At 38.5% G+C, this 20290-nt stretch overlaps 1 long non-coding RNA gene across 1 annotated transcript; it reads right to left on the reverse strand.

Annotated features, from left to right (window-relative positions):
• Window positions 1-11478: 11478 nt before the first annotated feature.
• Window positions 11479-14664, reverse strand: LOC107795822 (uncharacterized). The gene is made up of 3 exons (XR_001650252.2): window positions 14355-14664; window positions 12673-12741; window positions 11479-11680 (listed from the first exon to the last, which is right to left on the reverse strand). It is a non-coding gene; the product is annotated as an uncharacterized LOC107795822 (long non-coding RNA).
• Window positions 14665-20290: the final 5626 nt, after the last annotated feature.

Below are 20290 nucleotides of genomic sequence, written 5' to 3' on the forward strand. Positions count from 1 at the left end.
TGTAACAATTGATTTGGTGTGTTGGCATCGCTTTTTCTCTCATCTTGCCCTTCTTTATTATTAAATAATCATATTTTATTCTTTATCTTACTTTGTTATATAATGATTCTACTTCTTATTCTATTTTTTTAAATAATGTTGCAAGTTTATTCTTCATATTGTTAGTGCGTGACATCATGAAATGATGACAAACGATACAATCTATTCAAATATTGTATTCATCAAACAATACAATACAATACGATGCATTATTATGAAACGACATGTAACAACCATCCAAACAAGCTGTTAATATAGGCAATGCCAGTTAGTTGCGTGAAAATAGTACGGGCTAGTCAGTCTTCGGACTGGTAATTGAAAAGTAACCAGCGTTTGTAAAGACATTGAAAAATAGCCATTATTTTGTTGCAATACGGAAAGTTCCAGCATAATATACTGAAACTCCAGCACACGAAAAGTTCCAGCATAATATACCAGAGATTGGAACACCTGTGTATGAACTTCCAGCATATTATGTTGGACCAGTATATTATACTGGAACTCCAGTATATTATGCTGGAGTAAATAATATACTGGAGTTCCTGTATAATATACTATAACTCCAGTATATTATGCTGGAAGCTCATATGTAAAACATTTGAACTCCAGTATATTATGCTGGAATATTTTCCGGATTTTGAACAACGTTTTCATTCAGATTTATCTTTATATGAAAAGTGGCTAAATTTTGATTACTTTTGAAACTGTACCTATTTTTCAACTACCACTTGTAAATCTGACTATTTTTGAATTTCACCCGTTAGTTGCGATTAAGTTTTAGTCACGTTAATATGATTACTTTACGTCCTAATTTTTTAGCGCTAGTAAAAAATTGTAGAAAATTAGTGTTAGAGAAACTAAGTTTTTATAATACTGGCTTGAGACAGAGCTTAAATGGAGCAATATGAATGACATTCATCGCCAAACTTGACATCAAATGAGAAATGACTTAATGTGTTTTTCAAATAAAGGGAGAAATAAGTTGTCATATGTCATCTTAAAACAAAAGACAACTAAATATTATTAGTATGCTAAGAGGACTAAATATTTGTGTGTATGCTAAAGGTTAGTAGTAGACTTTTGAACTAGTTGATGGGCTTTTTCACTTCGAAATTCTTATGACGAAGGGGGAGCATTACGCCCGATCAAGACAACAGTCGGCCCTCTAATAGAGAGTGCTATGGAAGAAATTAGGCATTGAACTGAGGTTAGTAGTGTTTATAACTCAGGACGGCCAAACTCTAGTCGTCGGTTTACTTGCTGAAGAGCTTAGTGCAAGGGAGACCGAGCAAGGGGGATAAGTTCTTCCAACTGCTGAGGTTGCCTATAAAAACGATGCATTTACTTTTGAAGTCTCAAAAAGGCTAATAACTGGGACATACATTTACAAAGGCATATGATTTTCTCTAGTGAGAAATTAACTCCTTTAAGAGGAGGTCGTAAATATTGCATTGTTCCCTAGAAAGCTAGAATATTATTATTATATCCATATTTCAAAAAAGTTAACAAAATTGCATGAAATCCTATAAAGTAGATGAATAAAATGAATATACAAAAAAGTAGGACAAAAAAAGGAAAATACTTAGCATTCAGAGACGGATCCAAAATTTAAGTTATATGAGTTCATATATACTATTTGTTGTAATTTTAAGCTTGTACACATTAATTTATGTATCGCACCAAAAGTATTGGGTTTAGATGAACTCGGCACTGAAAGGCTACATCCGCCTCTGCTCGCATTACAAACTAATTAAGAATATATATATTTAAAGAGTATATGCAATACACGTGTCTTTCATATATCGATTTGGTGTAAACAAGTTGTTACACTTATGCACCTGTTTGACTAAACTTCTTGTATTTTTCCATATCAAAATACAACAACAACAACAACCCAGTATAATCTCACTAGTGGGGTCTGGGGAGGATAGTGTGTAGGCAGACCTTACCCCTACCCTGGGGTAGAGAGGCTGTTTCCGATAGACTCTCGGCTCCCTCCTTCCAAGAACTCCACACCTTGATCTTGGAGTGACTCGAACTCACAACCTCTTGGTTGGAAGTGGAGGGTGCTTGCCACTAGAGCAACCCACTCGTCTCAAAATACATAAATGTGAAATTGTGAATATAGCAAATCTCGATAAATATGAACTGCATTATGGGAGATTCATAAGAAGATCCAGTACATATATATCTCTATATAAGGTAGGTTAATTATATAGACGAGACATTTTTCATTCATTAACCTTCCATAAACAAAAGATTTTCTTTGTTCCGCTATTCAAAATTCAAGATCGTAATCAAAGTTCATAATTGCAAATAGAGGCTGTTCACCAGCAAAATTAGTAAGTTATTAATGAACTAGGTATTATATATTGTTACAGTACGAAGCACTTGGACAAGGTGGGTTGCTCTGATGGTAAGCACCCTACACTTCCAACCAAGAGGTTGTGAGTTCGAGTCACCCTAAGAGCAAGGTGGAGAGTTCTTGGAGGGAAGGATGCCGAGTTTCTATTGGAAACAGCCTCTCTACCCCAGGGTAGGGGTAAGGTCTGCGTACACACTATTATACTGGGTTGTTGTTGTTGTCGTCGTCGTTGTACAGCACGAAGCACTCAAAAGTAAAAGAAAAAGACCACTTTTCTTTTATACAACATGGATAAGGTTTCGATGATTATGTTCTTCCTATTCACCTCATTGGTCTTTTCAAATGGTTAGTCTCTCTCTCTTTTAACTCAGTAACTCATAATATTCGAAAAAGGTTTAATAAAGTTGTAATTTGAAAGTATCCAACTTACAAAACACTAAGGAAAAACATAGAATAACGGTAAAATTGTTTCTCCCTAACCTATCGGTCTTGTGTTTGAGCCGTGAAAGCAGCCTCTAATACTTGCATTAGGGTATTTTGGTGATTGGTAAATTTCGTTGATAATTCCCTTTGCACGTACTAACTCTAGGTCCACCTCAATCATACACATACACACACACACACACACACACACATATATATATATATATATATATATATATATATATATATATATATATATATTATTTATTTATATTATTTTTAAATATATTTTTGAATCTTCAGATGTTGTGATGGGAGAGCAGTGTGTTCTTGCATCAGATTGCCATAGGATATGCAGAATTGGAATTCGAGTATGCATTGATAACACATTTTGTTACTATGGCCGCAAAGTCCTGACCTAAGGCCGTTGGAGTTTGTTACTATGGATTAGCCTTTTGGCTTTTAAAGATAATTATGTTTTAAGGAGTATTGCTATATAAGATATTGTTTAATTAATTGAGCTTGCTGAAATGAGTGGTAACAAAATTGCATTACCTGTTGGTTCTTGACAAGAAATTTGTTCCTTCTAGTTTAGGATCTTTAGTTTCTTATGACTTTTGTTACTCCCCCTGGCTCAATTTTTTGGCAAATTTTGGTGGTTCGCCAGGGTTTGTGAATAGGTTATTCTAAAGATACGCCACAATTTTTACTAAAGTCCTAATAATATGTGTATACTTGCATGAATTCGGGCGATCGATCCTGAATCTTCTAAAATTTTGTGGGCCCACAAAAATAACTTAAGTCATCGCTTCGCCATGATCGTTCCTCGTTTTTTGGTATTTCTGGGCCATGAAGCAGGAATTCAGGATGATCCCCGGATTTTTGTGTGTTATAGTCCACACAATCCCGGCACTTCTAAAATTTTGCGAGCCTATCAAAAACGATCTAATGAACAATAGTCAACGCTTTTCCATGACCGTTCCTTATTTTTTTGGTATTTTTACACGAATTTAGGACGATTCTCAGATTTTGGTGTGCTATAGTCCACGCAATCTGCATGAATTCGGGTGACCAGCCCCGAATCTTCTAAAATTTTGTGGGCCTATCAAAAACGATCTAATGAACAATAGTCATGCTTCGCCATGACCGTTCCCGTTGTTTAGCATTATAGGGCCATAAAACAGGAATTCACGACGATTCCCAAATTTTCTTGTGCTACAGTCCACACAATCTGCATGAATTTGGACAACCAGACCCGAATCTCCTATAATTTTGCGGGCCTATAAAAATGTCCTAATAAACAATAGTCATCGTTTCGCCATGACTATTTCATTTTTTAATTTTTGTTGTTGTTGCATAATACACGAATTCAAGACGATTCCCACATTTTTCGTGTAAGATAGTCCACACCACTTGCATGAATTCGGGCCGAATTTCCTCAAATTTTACGGGGCCACAAAAATGACCTAATAAACAATGTCACCGATTAGCCATGATCGTTCCTTATGTTTTGACGTTTTAGGACCATAAAACAGGAATTGAGAACGATTATAAGATTTTCTTTTGCTATAGTCCACGCCAGTTGCATGAATTCGGAAGACCGACCCCGAATCTCATAAAATCTTACGGGCCGATCAAAAACGACCTAACAAACAATAATCATTATTTCGCCATGACCGTTCCTCACGTTTTGGCATTTTAGGGCTATACAACATAAATTTAGGACGATTCCTAGATTTTCTGTGCTATAGTCCACACCATTTGCATGAATTCGGGCGACCGGCCCCGAATTTCCTAAAATTTTGCGAGCTAATAAAAAAGACGTAACAAATAATAGTCATCGCTTCGCCATGACCGTTCCTCATGTTTTGGCATTTTAGGGCCATAAAACAGGAATTCTTGCTATAGTCCACGCTATCTGCATGAATTCGGGTGATCGACCCTGAATCTCCTAAAATATTGGGGGCTCGAAAAAATGACTTAATGAACAATAGTCACTTGATCGTTCCTCGTTTTTTGGCATTTTAGGGCCATAAAATAGGAATTCATGACGATTGCCAAATTTTCGTGTGTTATAGTCCTCGCCATCTGTATGAATTCGGGTCACCGGTTTCAAATCTCCTATATTTTTATGGGCCCATAAAAAATGACTTAATGAACAATTGTCATCACTTCAGCATGACTATTCCATTTTGTTTTGGCATTTTAAAGCTATAAAATAGGAATTCAGGATGATTCCTAGATTTTTGTGTGCTATAGTCCTGTCATTTGCATGAATTCAGGCGGCCGACCTCGAATATCCTAAAATTTTACGTGTTTATCAAAAACGACTTTACGAACAATAGTCATTGCTTCGCATAACCATTCCTTATTTTTTGTTTTTTAGCACTATAAAATAGGAATTCGGGATGATTCCCAGAATTGTGTGTGCTATATTCCATGCCATCTACATGTATCGCGTGACCGATGCCGAATCTCCTAAATTTTACGGGCCCATAAAAAATGATCTAATGAATAATAGTCATCGCTTTGCCATGACCGTTACTCATTTTTTGACATTTTAGGGCCATAAAATATTGCGGGCCCATAAAATGACCTAATGAACTATACTCATCATTTTGCCATGAAAACTCATCATTTTTTGATATTATAGGGCCATAAAACTGTAATTCAGGACGATTTCCAGTTTTTCATGTGCTAGTCCACGCCCTCTGCATGAACTCGGGCGATCGGCCTTGAATCTTCTATAATTTTGCGTGCCCATAAAAAATAACCTAATGAACAATAGTCATCGCTTTGCCATGATCGTTCTTCATTTTTTGTCATTTTAGGGCCATAAAATAAGAATTCAAGATGATTCCCAAATTTTTATGTCTTATAGTCCACGCCATCCATATGAATTCATGCGGCTTGCCGTGAATCTCCTAAAATTTTCGGACATATAAAAAATAAATAATAAATAATCATTGCTTTGACATGACCGTTACTCAATTTTTAGCATTTTAGGACCATAAAATAGGAATTTAGGACAATTCCTAGATTTTGTGTGCTACGCCATCTGCATGAATTTGGGCGATCGGCCCCGAATCTCTTAAAATTTTGCGAGCCTAGAAAAATGACCTAATGAACAATAGTCATCGCTTCGTCATGACCGCTTTTATTGTTTGGCGTTTCAGGGCCAAAAAAAGAATTCAGGAGGATTCTTAGATTCTCGTGTACTATAGTCCACGCCATATGCATGAATTTGGGTGATCGGTCCCGAATATCCTAAAATTTTGCATGCCCATAAAAATTGACCTGATGAATAATAGTCATCGCTATGCCACGATTGCTCATGTTTTTTTAGCGTTTTAGGGCCATAAAATAAAATTCAGGACGATTCCCAGATTATTGTGTACTATAGTCAATGCCATCTGCATGAATTTGGGCGACCGGCCCCGAATCTCCTAAAATTATTTGGGCCCATAAAAATAACCTAATGAATAATAGTCATTACTTCTCCATGTATGTTCCTCATTTTTAGCATTTTAGGGCCATAAAATAGGAATTCAGGACAATTTCTAGATTTTTGTGTGCTATAGTCCACGTCATCTACATGTATGTGGGCGACCGACCCGAATATCCTAAAATTTTGAAGGCCCATAAAACACGACGCAATGAAAAATAGTCATCATTCTGCCATGACTGTTCCCCATTTTTGGCATTTTAGGGTCATAAAATAAGAATTCAGAACGATTCCTAGATTTTTCCGTGCTATATCCCCAACCATCTACATGAATTCGGGTTACAGACCTCGAATCTCCTAAAATTTTGCGGGCCTATAAAAAATGACCTAATGAATAATAGCCATCGCTTCGCCATAACCGTTCCTCATTTTTTGGCGTTTTAGGGGCATAAAACTTGAATTCAGGACGATTCTCAGATTTTCGTGTTCTATACTTTACGTCATCTACATGACTTAGGACAACCGGCCCCGAATTTCCTAAAACTTTGCGGTCCTTCAAATAAGACCTAATGAACAATAGTTATCGCTTCTCCATGACCGTTCCTCATTTTTCTTTTGGCGATTTAGGGCTATAAAATGGTAATTCAGGAAGATTCCCAGATTTTTGTGTGCTATAGTCCACACCAAATGCATGAATTAGAGTGACCAGTCCCGAATCTTCTAAAATTTTGTGGGTCCATAAAAATAACCTAATCAATAATAGTTATCGCTTCCCCATGATAGACACTGGCGCACAATGAAGGCGAACAATATCGCGGATATAGATCTCCGCCAACCGATCCGAAGAATAAGTAGTCCCGACTGGAATAAAATGCACGGACTTGGCCAACCGATCCACAATCACCCAAATAGCATCAAACTTCCTCGAAGTCTGTGGGAGCCTAACTACGAAGTCCATGGTGATATGCTCCCATTTCCACTCCAAAATCTCAAGCCTCTGAAATAATACGCCCGACCTCTGATGCTTATACTTCACCTGCTGGCAATTTAGGTAACGAGCTACAAACCCCACTATATCCTTCTTCATCATCCTCTACAAATAGTGTTGCCTCAAGTCCTGATACGTCTTTGCGGCACCCGGATGAATGAAATACCGCGAACTGTGAGCCTCCTCAAGAAACAACTCACGTAGCCCATCTACATTGGGTACACAAATCCGGCCCTACATCCTCAACACCTCATCATCTCCAATAGTAACATCCTTTGCATCACCGTGCTGAACTGTGTCCTTAAGGACGAACAAATAGGAATCATCATACTGACGCTTTCTGATGTGATCATATAAGGAAGACCGAGAAACCATACAAGCTAGAACCCGACTGGGCTCCGAAATATCTAATCTCACAAACTGATTGGCCAAGGCCCGAACATCTGATGCAAGCGGTCTCTCACCAACAGGAATAAAAGCAAGGTTACTCATACTCACTGCCTTCTTACTCAAGGCATCGGACATGACATTGACTTTTTTGGGATGATACAAAATAGTAATATCATAGTATTTTAGCAGTTCCAACCATCTCCACTGCCTCAAATTTAGATCCTTTTGTTTGAACAAGTTCTGAAGGTTCTGATGATCCGTAAACACCTCACAAGACACACCATAGAGATAGCGCCTCCAAATCTTCAATGCGTAAACGATGGCTGCCAATTCTAAATCATGAACATGGTAGTTCTTCTCATGGGGCTTCAACTAGCGTGAAGAATAAGCAATCACTCTACCCTCCTTCATCAAGACACACCCAATACCAATCCGAGAAGCATCACAATACACTATATAAAAACCTAACGCTGAAGGCAAAACTAGAACTAGAGTTGTGGTCAAGGCAGTCTTGAGCTTTGAAAGCTCTCCTCATACTCATCCGACCACCTGAATGGAGCACCCTTCTGGGTCAATTTGGTCAAAAGCGCCGCAACGGACGAGAAACCCTCCACGAAGCGACGATAATATCCGGCAAGCCGAGAAAACTCCGAATCTCAGTAGCTAAAGATGGTCTAGGCCAACTTTGAACTGCCTCTATCTTCCTCTGATCCACACTAATCCCCCTCGCTGGATACTACGTGCCCCAAGAATGCCACTGAACTAAGCCAGAACTCACATTTGGAGAATTTGGCATACAATTTCTTCTCCTTCAGCCTCTATAGTACAATCCTAAAATGTTGTGCATGCTCTTCCTAGCTATGTGAGTACACCAGGATATCATCAATAAATACTACGACAAACGAATCAATATACGACTGGAATACACTGTTCATCAAGTGCATGAATGTTGCTGGGGCGTTGGTCAGTCCAAAAGATATCACAAGGAACTCATAGTGACCATAACATGTCCCGAATGCTGCCTTCGGAATATCCGAGTCCCGAATCTTGAACTGGTGATACTCAGACCTCAAATCAATCTTAGAGAACACTCTAGCTCCCTGAAGCTGGTCAAATAAATCATCAATACGCGGCAAAGGATACTTGTTCTTGATTGTAACTTTGTTCAAATGTCTGTAGTCAATGCACATCTGCATAGTACCATCCTTCTTTTTCATAAACAGAACTGGTGCACCTCAAGGCGACACACTGAGCTTAATAAACTCCTTATCAAGAAGCTTCTGAAGTTGCTCTTTCAATTCCTTCAACTCAGCTGGTGCCATACGATACGGAGGAATAGAAATGGGTTGAGTGCCTGACACTAAGTCAATACCAAAATCAATATCCCTGTCGGGTGGCATACCCGACAGGTCAGCAGGAAACACATTCGGAAAGTCTCGCACTACCGGAACAGAATCAATAGTAGGAGTATCATTACCAACATCTCTCACAAAGGCCAAATATCACAGACAACCCTTCCCAACCATCCGTTGGGCCTTCAAATATGAAATTACCCTACTGGGAACATAATCTGGAGAACCTCTCCACTCGATCCATGGCAACCCCCGCATCGTCAACGTCATTGTCTAAGCATGACAATCCAGAATAGCATGACATGGAGACAACCAATCCATTCCCAAAATCATGTCGAAATCAACCATACTAAGTAATAAGAGATCAACTCTAGTCTCCAATCCCCCTAATAGTCACTACACACGACCGATATACATGATTCACAACAATAGTATTGCCCACCGTCGTAGATACATGAACATATGAAACTAACGACTCACGGGGTAGATCCAAATAACGAGTAAAATAGGAGGATACATAGGAATAAGTGGAACCAGGGTCAAATAATGTGGAAGCATCTCTGTGGCACACTGAAACAATACTTGTGATCACTGCATCTGAAGAAACGGTCTCTAGCCTGACAGGAATAACATAACATCGAACCTTACCTTCACCTGATCGGCCTCCCTCTCTAGGGCACCCTCTGGTTGCCTGAGCCCCAGCTCGAGCTGGCTGAGCGGATGGTTAAGTAACTGATGCGGAGGTCATAGCCCGACCTCTCTGTTGAGCTAAACATCCCAAACGATGGGGACACTGTCTCCACATATGTCCAAACTCCCCGCACTCAAAGCAACTCCCCAGTGGTGGTGGGGATTGAGTCAAGCCCCGAGAACCAGAATAACTGCTAGAAGAACTTGGTACCGATGAACCCTAAGCTGATGGAGCACAAGATAAACTCTGATCTGGGAGTGCACTGACCCGATCGAGCACCATATGAACCATGCCTAGCTAATGCGCCATGATGAACTGGATGAGCCATCTGAGCGGGCGTATAAGGACGACTCATGTTGTGGTAGGGTTGTCCCCCAGAAGGAACACCGCTGGATCCGCCTGAAACACAAGGCCTCTTGGCCTCCCTCTCCTCACGCTCCTGACTACGGACCAACTCTAGCCACCGAGCAATATCAGCCACCTCATCAAACTTAGCACCTGCTATGTTCTCCGGTCAAAACAAAACACAACTGATAGTTGAGGCCATCAATGAACCTCTTAATCCTCTCCCTGTCTGTGGGAACCAACCAAACTACGTGGCAAGACAACTCTTAAAACTTCATCTCATACTGGGTCACACATATGCCCTTCTGACATAGCTACTCAAACTGTTTACGTAGTTCCTCCCTGCGGGGTTGTGGCACAAACTTCTCCAAGAAGAGAATGGAGAATTCATTCCATGAAAGTGGTGCAGCACCGATTGGCCTGCTTCTCTTATAGGTCTCCCACCATCTGAAGGCTGCCCCCATCAATAGAAAAGTAGTAAATAAAACCCAACTAGTCTCCAGAATACCCGACACTCGAATAATCTGCTGGCATCTATCCAAGAAATCCTGAGTATCCTCTGAATCACCCCCACTGAATGATGGAAGCTGGAGCCTCCCAAATCTCTCTAGTCTCTTCTTCTCCTCATCACTCATAACAGGACCCACTGGGTATGAGTAACTACAACTGACTAGGATGGTAGTACCCCCAGTATATGAAGTCCCTGCACCACCTGCTCTGGAGTACGGGCGACTGGGGTATGAGTACCTTCCTCAGCCTGATAAGTGGTTGGTGCATCCTGAGCTGAAACCGCCTGAGCAAAGCCAGTGCAAACAATCAATATCTGGGTCAAAGCCTCCTAAAGGCCTGGAATCATAATAGGCACAACTGGTGCCTGAGCTGGTCCCACCAGTTCAACTATATCTGGAATCCGCTCCTAAGCTGGAGTAACTGGTGGGTCTACATGTGCTGCTCTAGATGTTGTACGAGTTGCACCTAGGCCTCTACCGTGACCCTGAACTCTCGTGGCTCTAGCTGGTGGAATTGGTGTCTGTCCACTGATCTGGTAGCATGCATCCTCACCATCTGTGAGAGAATAGAATAACAGAAGTTTATTTCCCGAAATCAAGAAATTCGCATGACCAGAATACAAGAAAGTGAAATTTTCCTAAGGTTTTGGCAGCATCTCGAAGATAAGTACAGACGTCTTCGTACCGATCCATAAGACTCTACTAATCCTGCTCATGACTCGTGAGACCTATGTAACCTAGGTTCTAATACCAACTTGTCACGACCAAAATCTCACATGTCCTGATAGAGCCTATTGTAATACTAGGCAAGCCGGAAACCACAATAAACCACGTATTTTTATGTTTGGAAACATAATAAATTTAAACTTAAGAGTGAAATCTCATAAATACTGACAAAAAATATCGTGACTCAATATAATACATTCCCAAAACTCGAGTGTCACTGAGTACATAAGCATCTAAATGACAATATAGTCTAACTGATAAAAATATTGTCTAGAAATTTAGAACAATACAAATAGCTGAAAGGAAAGAGAGTCAAGGTTTGGGGACGCCAAGGCAGCGACCTTAATAGTCTCCAACAGATAAAACTCCGGAGATCTAGCAGTAGCCGTATTCGAAAGTACCTAGATCTGCACACGAAGTGTAGAGTGTAGTATGAATACAATCGACCCAATGTACTCAATAAGTAATATGACTAACCTTTGAGCTGAAAGAAGTGACAAGCTCAACAGATATAATCCAAATATAAAAAATAACCGTACAGAAATGTAGACATGATTTCAAGTTCAACATTCAAGGTCAATACATGTAAAATATCCCAAGTGTGGCTGAAATGAGGGATGATACATCTCTACCTCTACATGTCAACTATGCATGCCAATTGTAATGCCACATAGTGAAAAAAATCATATGTATGCTCTCAGAGTATCAATGCATTTAATCCTCCCAGCCACTCAAACCTCACAATCACTCAATCCTCACAGTCACTCATTCCTCAGAGTCATTCAATCCTCCCAATCGCTCGGCACTCGCACACCTGCGCTCACTGTGGGTGTGCAGACTCTGGAGGGGCAGATCAAGCCCAAGCGCTATAATAAGCCAATCATGACATGAATCAATAAAATATGTTGTGGCGTGCATCCTGATCTCATAATTATCCTCACATCTAGGCTCTCGGCCTCACTCAGTCATCAATATCTCCAGTTTATCGGGCTCACAATGTCATAAATATCATCCCAACATGATGGTATGATATATCAATGAATGGAAACAGAAGTTGAGATATGATATGCAAATGATCAATGTCACTGAGTACATAATTTCAAATTAAGCAAATAATTCAACAGCAACACGACCTTTGTAGGGTCCCAATAATACCGGCATATAACCTCAGCATGATTTTAATATGAGTCTTAGCTCAATTTCTCAAACAAAGTGGAGAATATATGGAAAATAACAAAATTATTTGACTTCACAACTCCACAGAATCAATTAAGTCACAATTTCTATGGTGCATGCCCACACGCCCATCACCTAGCATGTGTGTCACCTCTATATCAATCATATAACACGTAATTCAGGGATGCATACCCTCAAAACCAAGTTTAAAAGTGTTACTTACCTCAAACCATGCAAATTATCTTCTCAAATAAATATTTTCCTCAGGATTCGGCCTCCAGACGCCTCAAATCTAGCCACAAACAATTCGATACAATCAATATAAGCTATAGGAATCAATTCCATATAAAAATGCTAAGTTTTCAAATTAAAATCTAAAAAGTTAACTCAAATATCAATATGGGGGCCACGTCATAGAACCCGACAAAAGCTATAAAATATAAAGGCCCGTTCAACCACGAGTCCAATCATACCAAATTTATCAAATTCCGACATCAACTCGACCTCCAAATCCTTAATTTAAAGTCTAGAAAATTTCTACCATTTTCAACTCAATTCACTAATTTAATTATAAAAACAATAATGGATTCGTGTAATTTAACCGAAATCGAGTTAGAAATTCTTACCCCAATGTATTACTTGAAAATCTCCCGAGAAATTGCCTCACACCTAGCTCAAAATCCCAAAAGTGGAAAAATGAGACTTCGTCTCATTTTCAAAACTTAAGTTCTGTTGCTCAGGAAATTACCCTTCGCGAACGCGGAAGGTGCCTCGTGTTCGCGAAGCACAAAATGCTATTGTCCAAAATTTCCTCTTCATGAACGCAAGGATCCACTCACGAACACGATGACAAAAAACATTCCCAAGCTTCGAGATCGTGAAGCCATTCACACGAATGTGTAGACCAATCGCATGAGTCCCATCCCAGGCTGCATTTCTTCTTTACGAACGCAGCTGCCCTCTCGCGTTCGCGATGCACAACTCACCCAAATCTTTGGGAACATTTTGCCCTCTTCGCGAACGTGAAGAACAAATCCTTACCTGCCTGCAGATGCCCTCCGCGAACGTGATACCTCCCTCGCGAATGCGAAGAAGGAAACAAGACTCAGCAGATTATCAGATTTCTAAGTCAAAATTCCAATCCGTTAACCATCCAGAATCCACTCGAGGCTCCCGGGACCTTAACCAATTATGCCAACACATCCTAAAATATGATACGAGCTTACTTGAGGTCCCAAATCACATTAAACAATATCAAAAATATGAATCACACCCCAATTCAAGCTTAATGAGAACTAAGAAATTTTAACTTCTACAATCGATGCCGAAACCTATCAAATCAATTCCGATTGACCTCAAATTTTGTACACAAGTAATAAATGACACAACAGACCTATTTCAATTTTCGGAACTAAAATCCGAGCCTGATAACCATAAAGTCAACCCTCGGTCAAACTTCTCAGCTTTCCAAACTTCAAAATTTTCAACTTTCGTCATTCCAAGCCAAAATCAACTACGGACTTCTAAATAAATATTTAGACATACTCCTAAGTCCAAAATAACCATACGGAACTATCGAAACCATCCAAATTTCATTGCGGAGTCGTTTACGCATAAGTCAATATCTGGTCAACTCTTTTAACTTAAGTTTCCAACCTTGGGACTAAGTGTCACAATTCATTGCGAAACATCCCCAGCACTAATCCAACTACCCCGACATGTTACATAACAACAGTTTGAGCATAAAATAAGCAGTAAATTGGGAAACGTGACTATAATACTCAAAACTACCGGCTAGGTTGTTACACTTATTGTCTCAAAATTGGGGTCACTCCAACGAAATAAATCTTCCATATAACTTTAATAGAATCAAATAGTTAGGAGAATAAGAATATAGAAATGAACCTTTATTGCTCGAAATTGCAAACGATTACAGAGAAAGGGAAACTCCACACACAGTGATCTTCAGTCGAGTTATAGACCTGAAAACTCGAACTAGAATCAACAACCTCGAAGGATTAAAATCGACTGAGTTGGGCGATAGTTGAAGATATTAGATGGGTTGTTTTATGTAAAAAAGAAGAGTTGTTTTGAGGTGGAGAAGAATGGGTAAAGTTGCCGGAATGTTTTTTAGAAGAAGAAATTGATGTTATTCTTTTGTCTTTTGCTACTAGATTTAGATCTTAGGAGAAGAAAAAAAAATTCCTCCACTCTTTCCTCTCCTTTTCTTCTCCATTTTTTCTCACACTTTTCTCTTCTATTTATAGAGAAATTTTCGGAATGTTTTTAGTTTTTTTTTAAATTCCCATTTTCTTTCTCTTTTTGTTTTCATTCCCCACCTTCCTTTACTTTTAATTTTTAATTTTCATCTTCCTTTACTTTTCTTTTTAATTTCCACTTTTTTATTTTTTTTCTTTAATTCCCACGTATCTTTACTTTTTATTTTTTAGTTTCCACTTTCCTTTTAATTCCCACCCCCTTTAGTTTTATTTTTTAATTCCATACTTCCCCTTTCCCTTTTTTTATATTTCCACCCGAATTTTATTTTTTTTAAAAAGAATTTTTTTTATTTAAATATTTTGGGTTTTTAAAAAAAATTAATGATAAAAAAATATTAATAATAATAATTGACCTTTTAAATTATTTTTAATTTTTTTAACCCTATAAAAAAGGTGAAACAAAGATAAAAACTGTAGATTAAACCCCTAAAAATATTTACATAGTAGAAGGTGATAAAAATTAACTATGGTAATAAATTAGGTGCTAACAGCATGCTCCTCTTTGCTTGGAAACATGAAGAGTTTTCAGGCAAAGACAAGGTGATCCATCTGACTAATTTTTGACCATATCATTATTCAAAAGGGAAGAAATAAGATATAAGAGTGCAAGAGTGCAACCGAGTCCTAGTTTCGGCTAGCCTACATATCCCAGGTTATAAGGGAATCAGGTCGCGTGTAGTTCAAGGAGAGTAATGAAATGATGAGCTGGAGAGTCGAGTGAGGTTTTGTCGAGGTTCTGAGCCGCGATCATGTTATTACGTAAAATTACATTGAAGAAAAAGGAAAATACAGGGTCCTATCTACTCTTCGTGTCTTGCATCTTGCATCTACACTTTAAACCGTGTAAACCCACATTGGAAGGTAAGTGCCTTTAGCTTGGGGCTTGTTGACTTCATAATTAGAAGCAAAGAAGATAGATTTTGAGATGCTGGTCGATGTGTGCATTACGTCAAAGCTCGACCCCAACCGTCTTGGTGCTCGAAAAATCTTCTATTTTTTATCAGAGTTTGGAACTTGATTCTTGGAAAGACGGGTTGTTGACATATTATCAAAACTAACTCTGACAATCTTGTGATCAAAAGACCTCTTCTTTTCTAAAGATAACTAAAACTACAAGCTTTAATCGTTACAATCTGTGTTTTACGGCAAGGTCCTGCAAAGCCATCAAAGACGAACAAAACGAATAATATTTTCTGCCCCAAGTTGGCACTAGAAAGTTTTTGTGAGTTATTAAAGAAAGTTATAAATTATCTAATTTATTAAAAGGAAAACGAAGACATCAATATAAACTAGCTATGTGAGGATATGCAACCACGGGATAGTACCATGCATTACCAAAAGGAAATGAAATTAGAGGATGGTATCCTATATTACTGAAAAGGAATGTAACCAGGGGTTGGTACCTTGTATTACTGAAAAGGAAATGTAACTAGGCGTTGGCGCCCTGTATCACTAAAAAGAATGTAGCTAGGGGTTGCGTCCTATATCACTAGGAAGGAATACAACCAGGGGTTGATACCCTGTATTACTGAAAAGGAATGTAACCAGGAGTTGGTACCCTGTATTACTGAAAAGAAAATGCAACCAAGGATCGGTGCCCTGTATTACTAGTAAGGAATGCAACCAGGGGTTGGTACCTTGTATTACTGAAAAGGAATGTAACCAGGGGTTGATACCCTATATTACTGAAAGAAAATGTAACTAGGGGTTGGTGCCCTATATTACTGAAAAGAAATGTAACCAGGGGTTGGTACCCTATATTACTGAAAGAAAATGTAACCAGAGATTGGTGCCATGTATTACTGAAAACAAATGTAACCAGGGGTTGGTACCCTGTATTACTAGAAAGGAAGGCAACCACAGTTTGGTACTCTGTATTACTGAAAAGGAATGTAACCAAGGGTTGATACCCTGTATTAATGAAAAGAAAATGTAACTAGGGGTTGACGCCCTGTATCACTAAAAGGAATTGTAGCCAGGGGTTGGCACCCCGTATCACTAGGAAGGAATGCAACCAGAGGTTGGTACCCTGTATCACTAGTACTCTGATACCAACTTGTCACGATCCAGAATTCCCACCCTTGGACCGTAATGGCGCCTAATATTTCACTTGCTAAGCAAGCCAACGTTAGAATAATTTTTGCCATTTTTAAAAGTTCAAATTCAATAATAATAAGAAACCAACATAACTGAAATAAATCTTAAATAGAGTGAGTAAACCAACAATAACAACGATGTCTAAATACCATCCCAGAACTAGTGTCAGGAGTGCACGAGTGACTAGAATTATACAAATAATGGACGGAATGAAATAAACTGTCCGAAATGAAATAAAGAGCTAGCATAAGATGGAAGAGGACTTCAGGGCTGCGAACGTCGTGCAACTGTACCTCAAGTTTCTGTACAAGCAATCAATCCGAGCAATCTACTGACCGCCGCTATGACCGACTCCAAAATCTACACAAAATTGCAGAGTGTAATATGAGTACAACCGACCCCATGTACTCTGTAAGTGTCGAGCCTAACCTCGACGAAATAGTGACGAGGCTATGACAGGACACCTACGTAAACAACCTGTGCAAGTATATACATATACGAAGCAGTAACGAACATAATGATTAACAATGTACAAATTGTGAGGTGACATGCAAAATGGAAAAGATACGATAATTACAGTAGGAGAAATATCATGCAGCAGCCAATTAAATCATCAACAATGAAAACAGGTAGTTGATAATATAAAAATAACACGGCACCACCCTTCGTGCTTTTACTCTCATCCATACCATAAAATGATGTCATAAGTAACATGAAATGACACGGTATCACCCTTCATGCTTTAACTCTCTTCTTTGCCACAATATAATGAATAAATGATATAAATGGCACGACATCACCCTTCGTGCTTTAACTCTCCTCATCACTATATAAATCAATAGATGATAATATAAAAATAGCACGGCATCACCCTTCGTGCTTTTACACTCTTCCTTACCTTGGAGCAAGGATAATATAAATTCTAAAATATAATTTAAATGCGGGAATTTGTATTTATCGTCCAATATGATACCAGGGTACCAACCTCAACTTCCAAAATATTCAACAATTATTAAATGAGCAATAAATACAGAAAGAATGATCAAATAAGTAATAGCCTAACCTAAGCATAGATATAGTAATTAAATAGGCAATAAATCACAAAAAAACAAGTTCCACCCCGCATGATTTAACTCAACTACAACACATAAGTATTCGTCACCTCACATATATGTTGTACCCACACATTTAATCACGTAACAAATAGGCAAACAAGTCATATTCCCTCAAGTCAAGGTTAACCATGATACTTACCTTGCTTCGCAACTCAAGCAATCACTCGACCACAGCATTTCCTTTCGAACAAGCCTCCAAACCAACCAAATCTAGAAATTTATTGGCCAACAATTCAAATTAAACTATAGAAACTACTCATAATTCGAAAGAGGTTCAATTTAAATCATTTTCGTAAAAGTCAACAAAATTCAACCCTTCGGGCCCGTACCTCAGAATCCGATAAAATTCACAAAACCCGAATACCCATTCCAACACGAGTTCAACCATACCAAAATTAACAAATTCCGATATCGAATCGCCCTTCAACTCTTTATTTTACAATTTTGAAAGATTTTTTCCGATTTTCACTAATTTAACGATAAAAATAATTATGGAATCATGAAATATAATCAAATCCGGGTTAGAATCACTCACCCCAATGATTTCCTTGAAGAACCCTCAAACAATCACCACTCTCGGACTAGTTTTCAAAAGAAAATGAAGAAAAGAAGCTGGAATATATTTTTAAGCTGCCCAGGCAGGTCACCTCTTTAAAATGCGACATGTTTCAGCTTATTTCCAGGGTGGTCGCATTTTAAAAAGGCGACCTTCTCAACATTGCAGTGCAAACTGCAGTACTAGTCTTCAATAAATCGATCATAACTTTCTGTAAAAATGTCCAAATGATGAATGGTTTAACTTTCTGGAAACTAGACTCAAAGTGATAAAACTTTTAATTTTGGATCATCTCCAAATTCCTTATAGATTAAAAGATATAACTTCCGAATTCATACTAACAAGCCTACAAATTCGATGTTTTGCAGCCCAAAGTGCCAAATTGCTCAAACTTATTCAAAACTCGCCCGAACCTCTCGGGACCTCAACCAAACTTACACACAGGTCCTAAAACATGATATGAACTCTCTCGCGCGATCAAAATATCAAAATAACATCTAGAATTTAGAATTGAATGCCAAAATGCATGGATTTCAAAGAGATCTCAAGAACATCAAAAATTTTAACCAAGCGTCTGAATCTTATCAAATCAACTCCGAATCGCGCTAAGTTTTGCATACAAGTTTCAAATAGTGAAATGGACGTGTACAAACTTTCAAAACTAAATTATGGACCCGTTAACCACAAAGTCAAACTCGAGTCAAACTTTAGAAACTCAAGCTTTATAAAATCAAAACTTTTAATTTTTCAAAAACTAACGGAAAACGTGCCTACGTACCTCGGAATAACTTCAAATTTTGTACACAAGTCATAAATATTATTACGAAACTGCTCGAACTCTCAGAATGCAAATCGGGACCCGATATCAATAAAATCCAATTATGGCCAAATTTAAGAATTCTTTAAACATTTAAATTTCTAGTTTTCGACAAATGGCGTTAAATCAAGCTAGGAACTTCCGAATTTGATTCCGGGTATGCCCAAGTCCCAAATCACGATACAGACCCAGCAGGACCGTCAAAATACTGATCCGGGTCTATTTACATAAAATATTGACCGAAGTCAACTCAAATAAGTTTTTAAAGCACGATTTCACGTTTTCATCAATTTTCTCATAAAAACCTTCCGGAAAAAGATACGAATTGTGTATGCTAATTGAGGAAGGATGAATGGAACTATTCGAGTTCCCGAAATGCAGAAGTGAAGGTTAAAATCAAAGATGACCTATCGGTTATCACAGTTACGTAAAACATCCTGAGCGAAGAGTACTTCTACCCGAAAATATGAGCTGGATCCCCCTAGGAGAAAATATTATACCTGGGTTAAGCTACATAAAATAGCCTGAACGAAGTACTAGGTCCCGAAATACAGAAGTGAAGGTTAAAATTAAAGATGACCTATCGGATTATCACAGTTACGTAAAATAGCCTGAGCGAAGAGTACTTCTACCCGAAAATACGAGCTGGATCTCCCTAGGAGAAAATATTATACCTGGGTTAAGCTACATAAAATAGCTTGAACGAAGAGTACTTCTACCCGAAAATATAGGTTTGATCCTCCTAGGAGAAAAGGTTCTACCTGGGTTAAGCTTCGTAAAACAGCCTGAGCGAAGAGTATTTCTACCCGGAAATATGAACTAGATACCCATAAGCGAAATATTTCTACATGGGTTAAGCTACGTAAAATAACTTGAGAGTGAAGAGTACTTCTACCTGGAAATATGAGCTGGATCCCCTTAGACAAAAAGATTCTACCTGGGTTAAGCTACGAAAATGAGAGGTATGAACGGTAGTG

The sequence above is a fragment of the Nicotiana tabacum genome, chromosome 24 (genome assembly GCF_000715075.1).
Source record: "Nicotiana tabacum cultivar K326 chromosome 24, ASM71507v2, whole genome shotgun sequence".
Taxonomy (NCBI): domain Eukaryota; kingdom Viridiplantae; phylum Streptophyta; class Magnoliopsida; order Solanales; family Solanaceae; genus Nicotiana; species Nicotiana tabacum.